The sequence below is a fragment of the Elephantulus edwardii genome, unplaced genomic scaffold, assembly GCF_000299155.1.
Source record: "Elephantulus edwardii isolate Elephantulus edwardi_28Jun2011 unplaced genomic scaffold, EleEdw1.0 scaffold00041, whole genome shotgun sequence".
Taxonomy (NCBI): Eukaryota; Metazoa; Chordata; class Mammalia; order Macroscelidea; family Macroscelididae; genus Elephantulus; species Elephantulus edwardii.
Window position 1 is genome coordinate 18,296,544 of NW_006399791.1, and position 16,060 is coordinate 18,312,603.

The window sequence follows — 16,060 nt, forward strand, 5'->3', positions numbered from 1 at the left end:
GACGAGGACATTGTGGTGGTATTGATTACCGTCACGTCAGAACTGAGCCATAGCTGACCCTCCAGCAGTTTTTCAGAGGCAGTTATGGATTAAAAATAATGCTAAAAAAAGAAATAAATGCCAATTTGGTCTAACTGTAATTGACGTCTCTTTCTATGATTTTGCCTACATTCAGAAAATAGCTGGAATGCTCTAAAAACAAAGTATTTCAGTTATTCACTTTTTCTGGGAAATCCCCCCCAGAAAAAGCTCAGCTTCTTACATCATAGATCATGGGAACCCCACTTCTCACTGATCATCTCTGGTCTTTTGATCTCTAAAGTCCCCTTCCTCTTCTTGAGCAGGGGGAGTCTAACCCCAAGGTCCCTCTGAGAAATAGTGACATGGCAGTACATGAATGAGGGTGTCAATGATGAAAATTCTCTTGGGTCATCTTGTCCCTCTGAATCTTGGAAGTGGGGGTACTTATTCTCTGACCTGAGGCTGCCCTTTCTGAATTCTTCTCAAAGGCCCAGATGCACCCAACCTCTGCTTCACCCCTTTCCCAACAGCTCCACTGGCTATGCTCTTCACAGCCCACATCTCTACAGTGGGCAGGAAACAGCTAACAGGAGTCAGGGTGACTCCAGCTTTCAGAAACAGTGCACTCAGATATAGAGATATATAATTTGCAATATAGATTCTTTAAAACAACAAAGAAGCAATAAGGCAGGGAGGAAATTCATGGACGAAGTGGTAGAGACAAGAACCTGGAAGAGTAATCCTAACTCTCAAGGCTGATTTTTGCCTGGAGGGCAATGGTGGATCCAGAAGAATCTGCCAACAAATTGAGCTGTGGGCCCAGGATGAGGTTCTTTAACACATCTCTTACTATTTTTTGAGCTACGCTCAGGGTAAAAGTGGCTTCACTAGAATTGAGTGCTTCTTCCATGAACCAGCTGCTCAGCTTCCTGTAATCTGAGTGGTCCAGGCATAGACACGTACAGGGTCTGTACCCGGCACACATCAGAACAGAGAGAAATCTTTCTGGAGGAAAATAACCTTTCAGCCTTGGCGTCAAGTGACTCCTTCTCTAAAAAGTCCCTCAGAGACAGCCCTGCTCTGGCCTCCAGCCCGTTGTGGGTGCTTCCTGCCCCCTGGAGCAGGAATAGGCCCAATTGCTCTACAAGCTGCACTTGGCTTTCACTGTGCCCTTTTCTGGAATGAACCTGGACCCAGATGCAGGGGTTGTGTAGGCCTCATCTTGCTTTTAAAATTAGCAAAAGTTCCAAACATGAACCAATCACCTTGTTTCTACCATATTTCTTTCTATAAAGAAGGAATGGCAAAGATAGCTTAAGGAATTCCTAGCCTTGCTTGGGGGTTGGGAAGAGAGGGGAGGACGTCACTTCTGAGAACCGAACCGGAAAGGCTGGCTCCAGTCCAGTCTCTGAGTGATCTTGCTTCTTTGCTGGGTCTCCTGTGTGTTCCTCCTAGAACCTGCCCACCCCCTTCCTACGCTTTGGAATCCTTTTAGGTCTGATGGTCACTTGGGCTTAAGGAGCCCTGGGCAGGAGGCAACCACCCCACCATTCTATAAGGCACGAAGACTCTGACAGAAATGACTCCAAATTGGAGGCACAGGTACACGCCCGTATTCCCAGTTTCTAGAACAGAGCCTGGCAGAGGAGAAAAGACTCAGCAGTTCTTTTTGAATCAATGAAGGAGCACACTGGATCTGCTGTGAAGCCCAGAGAGGACACAGCTCACTCCAGAACTCATGCCTGCATTAATTGCAATGTTGAGTCCTTCCTCTCCTTCTGGAGCCCTTTCATTGCATGGCTTCGTTTTCTTCTTGTCTCGAATCCTCTGGGGGCTTGCTTGAACCTGTTAAGAATCAAATATCAAAAACTCAGTTTCTGACAAAGTGCAGCTACCTCCATCCCACTCGCTTGCATAGTTTGCAGCAAGCAACCTCCCCCATCTGTGATAAACCACACTCTGTTGGCTGACTGCCTCCCTGAGCCTATGGCTAACCAATAGAGAGCAAACTAGTACTAGAACTACTATAAGTAGCCAATTATAAACTGTGTAGTTAGACAAAGAAGCAAGAAAGTATAAAAAGGGAGGTCTCGCTTGGTCTCCGGGTTCTTGGGTGGATGCTGCAGTGTCAGCACACGGGAGCCCGGGTTCGAACTCGAAATAAACTTTGTTATTTCGGCTAATTGGCTTGGTGGTCTTTTCTGGGGACTCGCTCCGTTACAGAACCCTCTTCACTTCACGTGCCCTCAGGTGCATGACTTCAGACTGGGCCCAAAAGAACAAAGTATCCTGGAAAGCTTTAACCCAGGGTCCTCAACCCTGAGCACCCAGACAGTGTGGCCAAGATGAAAAACAAGTGTGCGATGGGATGTTCGGGTAGCTGGCACCTTCTTAGAGAAAGCAAGCGGTTTGCTCACAGTGAGGGACAGAAGAGGAGAAGGGGAGGTTTGACCAGTGCTGATGGGTGAAGGTGAAAGTCTGAATGTGGAGCAGCCTCCAAAGTTGCAGAAAGAGAGCGAACTCTCATCTCGTGGCAAGCGAGGGGCTCTGAGGTTTAGCCAATGAGCCTAAAGGGATGAGAAAGAGTAACGAAATCAGGGTAAAGCCAGAAGTGGCATCACAGAATTGGCAAAGAACACAAGGCTCCAGACTCAACTGGGATCGAGAAATACTGCAATAGCACATGGATGGAAAGGCCCTTTAACAAACAGGAATGTTTCAGGTATACACTGAAGCACAAGTGTTGGGAGGCACAGTCCACAAAGTCAGGGCCTCCCTGAACATTCCCAATTGCTTCACCCAGTCAGAGAACTCAGGACAAGCCTGATGTGACTGAGTCATGGTTACTGCAGTCATGGTTACTGGATGACCCGGGACACAGAGAGAGCAGACCCACAGCAAGCAGGGGCCAGGAGACCAAAGGGACCTGCTGCTGGTCACAAACCCTCGGGTCTCCGAAGACAATCTGGCCTCCAGAATTGCACCTGGGTTCTCAAGGGCAACTCTGGCATGCGAGTACCTTTAGAGCCTCGCCAGGTAAGTGGGCAAGGCCATTATCCCGGTAGTAAACCCAAATGAATCACGAACGGAGATTCTTTGGTTAGGAGAGGAGTAACAAGTACATAAACAGCTCAGGAACGACTGAGGATAAAAGCAAAGGAGATGTGCAGGGAGCGGAGCAAGGAAAGGCAGGTAATGCACAGAGCCTTCTAAGCTAAGTTAAAGGGTTTGGGCTTTTAATCTGCTTGCAATGGGGAACCACAAGAGGTTAACTGAGCAATGGAGGACCTGGATGAAAGAGTGTCTGAGAAAAGGCTCCTTAGAATGATATTTAGATGTTTAAGAGAGTGAACAGGTTTTGGGGAGGCTATAAGAGTTGAGATTCATTGTTGAAATGACCCAAAATTACAAGTGGTATGGGCAGAAAGGGAGAAACATGGAGTGGGATGGCTGGACAAGTAGAGAGGACAGAGGTGCAGCTGGCAGGGCAGGGAGGAGGACAGAGGACATGCTGAACCAAAGGGGACATGACTGTGTCCAGTGTAGGTGCCTGGGAGGAGGATGGGGTCAATAACAGAGGGCTGCGGCACCCTGGAGAGAGGCAGGACAGCTTGATGTTTGTTCATGGAGAATGCATCCAGAGGAGCTCATTGCAGATCTATGAGGGAATTTCTCCGACTTCACTCCATTTTCCCCACACCCCTTGGTCTTCTCCAGCCCATCAAGACTTTGCTCACCTTGCCTTGAGGCAAGAGAGCCCTGTGCTAGACAAAGCAATACACCCCCACTGCGCCCACTCAGCAGCCCCCATGCCACATGCTGACCTATGGTGTCCATCAGCTGCTGGAGGCAGGCCAAGGACATATGATTGGTTTTTTCACTTACAACATTTAGGATCTCTCCTCATTCCTTGAAAATAAAAGCCCCTACAACTCTGATTTGATGGGAGAGGTTTCACATTCTCTGTCTTAATGCCAACATGTCATCCACTCTTTAGGAGCTTCATTTCTCCTCACCTGGAACTTCCAAAGTTGTGAACATGTCGCTCACTCGAGCTGGTGTAAGGAAGGGTTTACAAGTCATTACAAGTCCTCAGCATAAAATTCTTCCTCAGGCTAATTTGTGTCACTGAACAGCTAGGCTCCACATCCTTTCCCTTGCTGTTCATCTCCATGATCATTATTTGTCCTGGGATGGTAAATATTTGACCGAAAGCTCTTTAATTGCATGATAAACCCGTCTTTTTTGGACCCCAAACTGAACTCCTCATAACATAAGTTTCTGGGTCTTGCAGCATCCCTCTGAGATGCCCAGCTGGCTCGCCCCTTTCTTCAGGGTGATTTCTGGCTGGGGAGTTCAGCCATTACTCAGCATCTCTGAGCCCACCTGGTGTCGCTGCTAGAGGGGGCCAGGAATTGAGCGGGAAGCAAGGAGTCCTGCTACAGTTCAGGAGGGGACACTTGCTTGTCCCCAAATCCTCTCTTCCCAAATTGGAGTTTCCTTCTTTTTGCACCCATCGGCTGTGGAGAAGGAAAGAAAATGATGTAGTCCTTTTTTTTTTTTTTTCTGTGTGGAAAGTACTACTTTTTTCTTACTTTTGCATTTTGTGTCAGAAAAGAGCATCTTTCCAGGAGCCCCTCTTTTTTGTCACTGCAGAGAGGTGGGTCATAGAGTGCTGAGCGGCTTCTAGCTGTGATCTGGGGGGATTCATGTGCCAGGCTGACTGCTGCCTTCCCTTGACTTTCATGGAAACTCATGTCCAGTTCATTCAGGTGACATAGCAGCTGAGATCAGAATTATCGGCTTCTTTCTTTCAAGATGGGAAATGCTGTTTCTTAAGAACTAAGCATTGGAAAAGGCCAAGGAAAATCAGCTCTGGGAAATGTGGTTTTTATCTTACTTAGCACCTATTTATGCCTCACTTGTCAATTCCTGTTTCACTAAGAGAGAAATTTCATTCGCATTGACTGTAGTTATTATTTTAACTTAGTATAGTGAATGAGTATCTACTTCTCCTGTTTACAAAAGTGAGGCTTTGGTATATTTGAACGTTTAATGAATCACTAGGCATAGACCTTGGGCACTTAATACTTCTCTTTAGGTGAATTCGAGGGGACCATTTCTTAACCCCTTAGTTTTATGCACACCTGAATTTCCTACACTTTTTTCTTTCTTTTACTGAAAGATGCTCTTTTTTTTAAGAGAAAAAAAAAAGGTACATTTAGTTTTTAAATTTTCACATTTAAACCTTCACTACTTGGTTAGTCTGCTTTTTTTTTTAAAGTTACGTTCTTCTCTTAATTTTTCCACAGAGAATATTCCATTTATTAGACAGGTATTCTGGACATGTTCCAAGTAATAAATTTGTTAGTATGGTAATTTCAACAGGGCAAAATTTACTGTCAATAAAACTTGAATTTGTCACGTATTTGCAGTGGCAACCAATGATAAAGTGTCTCAATATTATAGACTTTTGAATGCTTCCATTTTTTCGATTTCCAATTGTGATTGTCCATCTTAGATAATAAAGGTAGTTTTTATACTGAACGGTGGCGTCTTGCCACATATCACCTCCCAAAAGGTGTAGTTCTTTGGCTTTGCTGTTTATTCCAGGCAGCAGCGTTCCCTCCCCCGGTTTTGTCAAATTAATGTGATTATCAATCGCTTGGCGCATGGTAAGCAGCACACTCTGTGGCAATAGCATTCATTAACACTTCAGAGGTCAGAGAGGAATATTTTCCAAAAGGTTTATTTCCTAAGGAAGGTATGGTAACAGTGGCCTTGATTTCTTGCGAAGGGCTCTTTAACACGATGACAAGAAGGTCCTCCTATCTGTATTGCATAATAATAAAGTACAATGGTGATAAGTCTGGTCAATCTTTGAAACAGTTCCTGAGGGTTTTTTTTTAACTACCCATGAAGTAAAAGGTCTAATCTTTTAGTAGCCTGCATATCCAGCTGGGGTTGGACAGTAGTATTCAGAGTTCTCACAGTTCATTTCAGATTTTCCATCCTGTCATACTTGCTCTGAGTTGTAAAGAGTCAATCAATGTTGTCCATGCCATGGTTCCTCCTCCACTGTTTCTTCTAGGCAGCTCTATACCCTCTTCTCTCATCAGATGGAGGTTACTTTCTTGCCAAGGATTCCGACGCTTACCAATTACAACTGAGTGAAACTCTCTCCACCAAGAAAAGACCTGGATTGCCTTCTAGACTCATACGGTCAATCTTCTACAACAAGATTTTGGTAAATATCATTGGAAATCAGCTTAAAAATTAGTCCACTTTTTGCCGTCTCTAGATTCATACGGTCAATCTTCTACAACAAGATTTTGGTAAATATCATTGGAAATCAGCTTCAAAATTAGTCCACTTTTTGCCGTCTCTTTTAAACCAGCTGCTGGGACTTAATGGTTGCAAAGTAACTGGAAACAATTATTGATTGAAAGAATCAGCATACTGCCTTTTCTGGTTGAACCTCCTGCTGCATGTCCTGTTCTTTTGGGTTGAACTCTTCTGAGTGGACTCAAGTCTGACAATTTTTAGGAACCCTCAACAGTGGTGGCGGCAGCTTCTGGTCCCCTTGGTAGGGATAGTTTTCACGAATCCTCAGCAGACAACAGGGTGGTGGGTTCACAGGCAGCGCAGGTTGCAGTGATAGTAGCAGCAGTGGGGAGATGGTGTCAAGAGCCTTGGTTGGAAGATTAACTCCTCAGAAGTATTGGTCATGGTAGAAGAGAGCTTTGCTGTGATTTTTTCCTTCACTCTGGTTGCCCTGGTGGTCTTGGTTCCTCATGGCTATCAAAATGTCCTGCCTTCCTCTGGAGGCTTGGTGTTGGAAGCTATGGAGGAGGAGATCTTGGAGACCCTCTGATGTAGTACTTTTTGAAGTCATTTCTACTCACCTTGCCAAATCTCCATGTGAGTTGGCACCCACCACCATCACAGCATGGGGAGCTAAGGTAATTTGTCCTTTGAAGTCAGGAGCCTCTTTCTCGTGTTCTGGCATCCCAGCAATGAGATTTCCTCCAAGACAAGTGGTTCTTGCTTGCTCAGTGCAGGGAGGACACTGCAGCCTTGCCCAGACACTTGTTCCCCTTCCTTCCAAGTGGAGTGACACTCTCAGAGAAGCACACTCCCAGAAATGCTCTCATCCTGGGGTGGCCTCTGGAATCAGTGAGTGCAGCTCTTCTGTCAGCATGCCTGTTTCAAGTGGTTTTAACCTGGGAGGAAGCATGGCCTCTGAGGAAGGCAAGACTGGGGTGAAGGGTGACAGGGCTGTGGCCTAACCTTCCAGAGCTAGAATGGAGAGAGCAGAGGAATAGAGCAGAAGAAGGCAGGAGGCAGAGCAGAAGTGATCCAAAATCTTTCTCCCCACAATGTCTCCAAGCCTGCAACAAAGGCCTATCCTGGGCACTGGCTGGAATCTCAGTCTTCAGAATATGATATGGTATTTCCTGGCTCGCTGGGAGTTCATATGCATCCTTCCAGGTAGTGGCCTCTTGACCCACAATGAATCTCCCCTGGGCTCTGCTGAGCCCAGCAACCAAGTACCATCACAGGCCTCCCGGTGGTCAAGCTCAGATGCGCAACACTCAGTGTCACCTTCCAGAATCCTTGAAGCCTGAGCCTCCTCTTTCCCTGGGTCAAGATCTCCAGACTGACAACCGGGACATCCTCCATCCACAGCTTCCCAAAGCTGGCATTCAAAGTTTTCCTGCTCTCAGTGCATTGGTCACTCAGATCAGTATCTTTAGGGACATATTCCTGGCACCCTTCCTGCCTTTGTGGGCAATTGTATTATGGGCTCTCTGGGAGGTCCACCATGACCCCTGTTGAAAGGCTTTACACATCCAGCTGCTGCTTTCTGAAGTGTTCCCTCAAATTACATGGGGATACTTGCTAAACTGCTAGCCACCAGGAGCTGTAGGAGCAAGAGGTCAGCAGTGCAGACAGCTAGACCCTAACTGCTAGGCCTGGTGGGCAGAGGGCTCCAGACTGGACTCTGCAAAACAGGACCCCAGGAAAGGTTATGGAGGAGGATGGAAAACTATTGCTATGAAGTTTTCTTGCAAACCAAGTCAGACCCCAGAGGCTCCACATTTCACACTTTGCCTCAAGGTCTCTGTCATCCATTGTCTTCTTGCCAGTACAGGTTACAGACTATAATCCTACAAAATACAAATGTAAGGCTCTATTTTTTTAAAAAAACGTATTATTTATGGACATGTGGAGATATTCCTAAAGTGGGGAATAACAGCAGTATGCTCCACCTTAGAGACAGCAGCACATTTAAATCCAAAGTTTACTCACACAAACAGACCCTTGATCAGTGCTTTGGTGGCCTTGAACATTCCTGTCCCCAGACTTCATTCTCCCCTGGTTCTGGTTGGTGCATGGCCAGGTTTCCACCTAGACTGGACTTCATGAATTTCCAATTAGTAGATAGCTGACTTAAGTGGGCATGTAAAAAAGATTTGCATAAAACAAGGAGTAAATACTGAGCAGACAGAAGGAAAGAAAGTCAAGACAGATGCCAGAAACCAAAACCAAACTCGGCTTCCCCACAAGTTGTCTGAGACTGTGCTCTTCATGGAAGGATATGGCAGCCCTGGCATTCTCTGGCAGAATGGAGACTGAGTTCGAACCAATGACATTTCTGATAAGCAGCTGAGTATATAACCACTGTGCTACCAGGACTCATAGAGAGAAAGGCAGGAGAGTGTAGCAATGGATTATTTAGATAACTTTCTTTTATCTTCTTGATAAACTGCCAATGTTGCAAATATTCTCCAATTAAAAGCTCTCTTTTATAATAAATATATTCTTTACCAAAATTGTATTTACTTCAATGACTTTGAAGTGTTTGCTTGTAACTTTGAGTCTTATTTTTAACTAATGAATCCAGAAATCAGTGGGACTCGATTATGCCTATGGCAGTGGTCATGCATTTCCTGAGCCCAGTGCTGGAACATGTGACCTTTCAGGTTCCCAAACGCTCTTAAAAGGCATAGGACCAAGTCTTCTCATCCATTTTGCTTCCCTGAAGCTGAACTAGTTTGCCTTTTAAAGAATAGGTACAGGGCATGGAAGGAAAAGGTGCAGCACCCAGAGTACATTGGGGCAAACACTGCTGTTTAGCTACACCACCATAAGCCCCTTAAGCTCAAGTTGAAGGGAGTGGGACAGCTCAAGCAGCCCAGTGAAACAGAGATGTCAGTTCCATGGGCCTCAGGCCAAGAAGAGAGCACAAATATACAGGTCCTTCACAAAACATTGCCATACTCTGGGTCATTATATACTTATAATGACAACATCTACTAAGAAAAGACATAATGTCAAGAAAGCAGCAGTCTGCCTCAGTTATCATGAAAAAACAAAATAAGCCTTCTCCTAAAAAAGCAGATTCATGAACACCCTAGATAGAGAAAACCAGAACAAAATATGTTGATGTGAACATCTACTGAAAAAGGTGCAAATAATGGAAGAAACAAGAACTTGAACAGCTGTGGAAGAAAATGCAAATGATGGAAGAAATAATTGATATAATATAAAGAGGTACAAGAACTTAAAAAATCATCACAAGACAGAGAGGGTACACCCAACACAGTACTGAAAATAATAGAAAATCATGAAAACAAAATGCAGAATTTTAAGACTGAAATTTTATAAATGGCCAACACTCTAGTAGGACAAAAAAATGTAGAACTAAAGAGATGGGACAGAGAGTGAGCTAGAAGTTAAGAGCCTCACTAGAAACAAATGAAGAAAAATCAAAGCTGTAAAGAAAATGAAAGAAACATTAGAATCATGTGGGGTGACAGCAAAAGAAATAAAATATGTATGACTGGAATCTCAGAATATGGGAGTGACAGGGAAATCACTGAGAAAATTGTGGAAGAAGTACTAGAATAAAGCTTCACAGGTATTTTGAAGAACACAGAAATCCACATTCAAGAAGCACAGCAAACACCAAATAGACTAGACCTAAAAAGAAAAACATCAAGACATACATAGTCAAATTCTCCAAATTAAAAGATAAGTTTAGAATTCTAAAATCAGCACAAGAAAAACAGAGTAACCTACAAAGGGGAACAAATAGATTAAGTTCTGATTTCTCAGCAGAAACCATGAGAGTTAGAAGACAATGGGATGGTATATACAGAAAGTTGAAAGAAAACAATTGCCAGCCAAGGATCCTACACCCAGCAAAGCTTTCCATCAAATATGAAGGGAAAATTACATCCTTTGCAAAAAATAAAGAACTTACGGAATTTGTGAAAACAAAATAACACTACAAGAAATTTTAAGGGAAGTCTTCATGTGGAGATGCCAAAGGAATGTGGATGGACCATAGTAACCAGAAACAACAGAAAAAGAACCACAACAAAATGGCAAGAGTAAAACTTGTCATGACAATGATCACACATAATGTGAATGGACTAAATGTGTCGATTAAGAGGAAAAGAGTATCAGAATGCACACAAAAAAATCAAAGCCTATCAATAGGTTGGCTACAAAAAAACACATCTAAAAAAGAGGAAAAAGACAGACTCAAAATCAAAAGCTGGAAAAAAAATATAGCAAGAAAATGGCAACCTCCAAAAAAGCAGAAGTGGCAATATAAATCTCCAAAAATAGACTTCAGAGTGAAAACCACCATCGAAGATAAGGAAGGGCATTACATACCAATTAAAGGCACGATAGGTAAAGAAGACATAACCTTGGTCAACATTTATGCACCAAATGATGTTGTTGTTATGTGCCGTCGAGTCGCCTGCGACTCATAGTGACCCTATGTACAACAGCCCTAAACTCCACTCTGTCCTGTGCCAATTGCACTGTCTCTGACACTCCCATCCCAATTATCCCAGTCACTGAATCAATCCACCTCATAGAGGGCCTTCCTCTCCTGCGCTGTCCCTCCACCCTCCCAAGAATGATGTCCCTCTCTAAGGACCGGTTTCTCCTCACAACATGTCCAAACCTGAAAAATACATAAAGGCTCACAGAATTAAAGAAAGAAATAGCACAATAATGGTAAAATATTTCAACACACCACTATCATCAAAGTATAGGTCAACCCAAAAGAAACTCAGCAAAGATGCAGAAGATCTAAACTACACAATCAGCCAACTCAACCTGTGGATGTATTCAGAGTACTACACCCAAATAAGCCTAGTGGCAAGAAGCCATGCTGAAATATGAAGGCACATGGTTCAAGGCCACCAGCTATTCCACAGGAGAAGGATGGGCAATCTGTCTCTGAAAACCCACTGGAGGGTCAGCTATGGATCAATTCTGGCTCTATGGTACACAACAACAAACAACACACCCAAGTAAAATGCAATTCACTTTCTTCTCAAGTGCATATGGTACGTTCTCCAGAGTAGATTACATATTAGAACACGAAGTAAGCCCCAACAAATTAAAAAGAAAAAACAAAACACATCAAAATAATACAAAGTATCTTCTCAGATCACAATGCCATAAAACTAGACATTAACCACAGGATGGTAATGCTTACAAAAACACCCATGTGGGAGCTAAATAACGCTCAGCTAGAACATGATTGGGTTATAAAAGAAATAATGAAATAAAAAAACTTCCTTGAAACAAATTAAAATTAAATATACAACATACCAAAACCCCTAGAATACAGCAAAGGCAGTCCTCATAGAAATAAGCATATACATTAAAAAGGAAGAAGAAAAATCAATGATCTAACACCTTCATCAAATAGTAAACAACATTCTAATGCTACAACCTGTAGAAGAAAAGAAATAAGGACAAGAGCTGAAATCAATGAGAGAGAAAACAGAAAAACAATTTAAACCATCAATTAGACCAGGAACTGGTTTTTTGAAAGGATCCATAAATTTGACAAACTTAACCAAAGGAAAAAAAGAGAAGATATGCATAACTTGATTAAGAAATTATAGAAGTGACATCACAACAGAACCAGATGAAATTAAATCGAGAGTATTGGAATACTAAGAAAAGCTATACTCTGATAAATTTGAAAACCTAAAGAAAATGGACAAATTCTTTGAAACTTATGCCCTACCCAGATTGACAAAGACAGATATAGAACACTTGAACAGTCCCATCACAAAAGGAGAAATTAAAAGGTTCATAAAAAGACTTCCCCATAAGAAAAGTCCTAGACCAAATGGCTTCACAGCTAAATTCTACCAGAGATTCAGAGATAATCTATCTTTAAAAAAATTTTAAAAGAAGAAACAGTCCCAGAGTCATTCTATGAAGCAAGCATAACCCTAATACCAAAATAAGTACAAGATATTACCAAGAAAACGACATATCAATATCTCCTTAACAGAATCTGAGCCAATAGAATCCAAAGGTACATTAAAAAAAAATAATTCACCATGACCAAGTAAGAGTCATAACAAGTATGCAAGGATGGTTCAACATAAGAGAATCAACATAATTCACCATATTAATAAAGTAAATAAGAACCATATGATCCTAGCAATTGATGAATAAAAGGTATTCGACAATATTCAACACCTCTTTCTGATAAATGACAGCAAAATTGGAATCGAAGGGAATTTTCTCAATATAATGAAAAGTATATATGCAAAACCAAGGGCCAACATCATTCTCAATGGAGTAAGGCTATAAAAGCATTTTTCATCACAACAATATAAAGGTAAATAATCCAATAGAAAAATGGGCACAGGATATGAACAGACACTTTACCAAAGAAGACATTCAGATGGTGTACAAACACATGAAGAAATGTTCAAAATCCCTAGCTCTAAGAGAGATGCAAATCAAAACAACTATGAGATATCATCTCACCCCAGTAAGAATAGCAAAATTTAACAGAACAGCAAGCAATAAATGTTGGTGAGGTTGTGGAGAAACTGGAACCCTTATTCACTGTTGGTGGGAGTGTAAAATGATACAACCACTGTGGAAGGGGGGGTATGGCGCTTTCTCAAAAAGTTGAAAATAGAGATACCATTTGACCCAGCAATTCCACTACTGGGATTATACCCCAAAGAGACAATAACTGACATCCAAGCAGATAGATGCACACCCATGTTTATCACAGCTTTGTTCACAATAGCAAGGAGTTGGAAACAACCTAAGTGCCCATCAACAAACGAATGGATAGAGAAGCTGTGGTAGATTCACACAATGGAATACTTTGCCGCATTAAAAAAACAAGGAACTCATGCAATATTCAAAATGGGTGACCGTGGAGGACATTATGCTGAGTGAAGTATCTCTGTCACATAAGGACAAATACTACATAGTGCCACTGTTGTAAAACAGGACTGACACCGGGGTTGGGGGGAGACTGAAAAAGATGGGTTCAATAATGTATACTGTATTGAGACAGATGAGGAAGAAAACTGTTTAAAAGGGATATGTTATTAGGTATTTTTGTCATGGTGGGAGTCCAGAGAGAAGACTGCATAGTGGAGTGGACCCGGGGGGAGGGATTGTAAACAAAGAATTTTTCTTTTACTTTTCCAAGAGGGTAGTGTACTAGGGGGGGAGGGTTGGGAGGGGAGAAAAGTGCGACACTGAATGAATGGAAATCCAAAGTCTCTGTAAATTTACACTGAAATTAATAATAAATTTTTTTTAAATCTTAAAAAAAAGCATTTTCCTTGTGAACAGGGGCCAGACAAGGATGTCCACTATCACCACTTCTATTTAATATTGTATTGGAAGTGCTTGCTAGGGAATGACAAGAGAAGGAAATAAAAGGCATCCAGATTGGCAAAGAGATCGTTAAACTATAGCTATATGCAGATGATATGATAGTGTACACAGAAAACCCCAAAGACTCAACAACAACAAAAAAGTTGTGTAGAGTTAGTAGGCCAGTTGAGTGGCAGAATATAGGATCAATATCCAAGTATCAGTAGGATTCCTTTATAGTAACAAAGAGAACTCAGAGAAGGAAACCAAGAAAGTAATACCATTTACAATAGCCAAACACAAATTGAGATACTTGGAAAAGAACCTAACTAGAGTTACAAAAGACCTACACAAAGAAATTACAGAATATTTCTAGAAAATACAATTGAAGACCTAAAGAAATGGGGGGGGGGGGAAATGTGCCCTGTTCATGGATAGGACTCAATATTGTGAAAATGACAGTGCTACCAAAAACAATTTACATGTTCAACACAATCCCAATACAGATAAATTCATTTTTTTCAAGGAGACCGAAAGGGAAACTGTCAAGTTTATATGGAGAGACCAGAGACCCAGAATAAGCAAAACACTTCTAAGAAACAAAAATGAAGTGGGAGACATAGCACTCTATGATTTCAAAACCTGTCAGATAAAGAAATGACAAACCTCTTCAATAAATGGTGCTTGCAAAACTGAACAGCTACTTGCATAAAGCTGAAGTAGGATCCATATTTCACACCATACACAAAAATCAACTCAAGGTGCAATAAGAGACTAGAGAGTAAAGCCCCAAACCAAAAAGATCATAAGAGACAAAATCAGATCAAACTTAGAAGGTCTAGTCTACAGTATAAAGAGATTGTCAAATACAGCCAGAAATGCACAATATAAAGAGGATAAAATTGATGAATGGGACCTTCTAAAGATTAAATACCTGTGTGTATCAAAAACTTCTTCCAACAGAGTGAAAAGAAAACCTACCAACTGGGAACAAACATACCATCTCAAACACGAGTCTCATAATCCATGTTTGGAGAATACTCCTAGGCCTTCACAAGAAAATGACTGAGTCCAATTACAAAATGGGCAAAAGACATGGAAAGAATTTCCACAGAGGAAGATATCTGAATAGCCAACAGACACATGAAGAAATGCTCAAAATCACTGGCAATAAGAGAAATGCAAATCAAAACCACAATGAGATACCATCTCGCTCCAGTAGCAGTGGCAAAGATTAACAGGACAGCAAGTAATAAATGAGAGGACATGGCAAGATAGGAACTCTTCTACATTGTTGGTGGGATTGTAAAATGGTACAACCACTGTGGAAGGTAGTTTAGCAATTCCTCAAAAAGCTGAACATAGAAATTCCATAAGAACCAGCTATTCCACTGCTTGGAATGTACCCCCAACAAAATGAGAACTGAGGCTCAAACTGAGACCTCTATACCAGTGCTCATAGCAGAATTATTCACCAATGCAAGAACAAGGAAACAGCTCAGATATCCAACCACAATCAAATGAATTGAGAAACCATGGTACGTTCACACAATGGAATACCAAGCAGCATGTAAGAGCAATGATTTTGTAAATTACTACCTAACTTGAGAGGAACTGGAGAGCATTATGCTGAGTGAACTGACTCAGTACCATAAGGAAAAATACTGCATAAAACTATTCTTTTACAATGAGTACAGCAATCCAAGAGAGGGGAGGGTAGAAACAGAGGGGTGAGGTTGGTTGGGGGCTGGGGAGTTAATCATAGTGTCACACAATTTGATGAGTGGGGGACGTAGGAAATCATAAAGATCCCAGTGTGAAAAACATTGTATTCAAAGTTTGTAAATAAACCAATTTAAGTGCAACAATTAATGAATGAAAATCCAAAGTCTCCTTAAAACTTTCATTAAAATAAAATTTTTAAAAAAAGAATAGAAATGATAAAATAATAAACAAGCAATAATAATAATATAAAAGAATAGGTGGTATGATCATCCTAGAACTGAGCAAAAGCGCTTTTGGCAATCTTTTCTTCCCAACTCACATTCTCTCCTCTGCCCAGGCCCTAAAACCAGATTCCTTCTTTAGAAGCTGCAAACACCACCCACCCCCTCTACCTCAGGAAACCTGACCGGATGGAACCTCACTTTCCCAGTACTCCCTTTGGGGCCCTGGGAAGCCCCAAACTTTGAGTTGCTATCTTGGACTTGGCAAAGTGCACTGAATAATGCTACACACACAGATACATCTTGGAGAAAATGATGCTTGGAAAGGTCAACGAAAGAAAGGACGACCCTCAGCAGAACCGTGACTGGAGCAATGGGCTGGCTATATGTGTTATAGAGAATGAGAACGGCAC

The 16,060-nt window shown here is 41.9% G+C and overlaps 1 pseudogene; it reads right to left on the minus strand.

Moving 5' to 3' along the window:
• Positions 1-5,678: 5,678 nt before the first annotated feature.
• LOC102857764 lies at positions 5,679-6,479 on the minus strand (annotated as a pseudogene).
• Between the last annotated feature and the right edge of the window lie 9,581 nt (positions 6,480-16,060).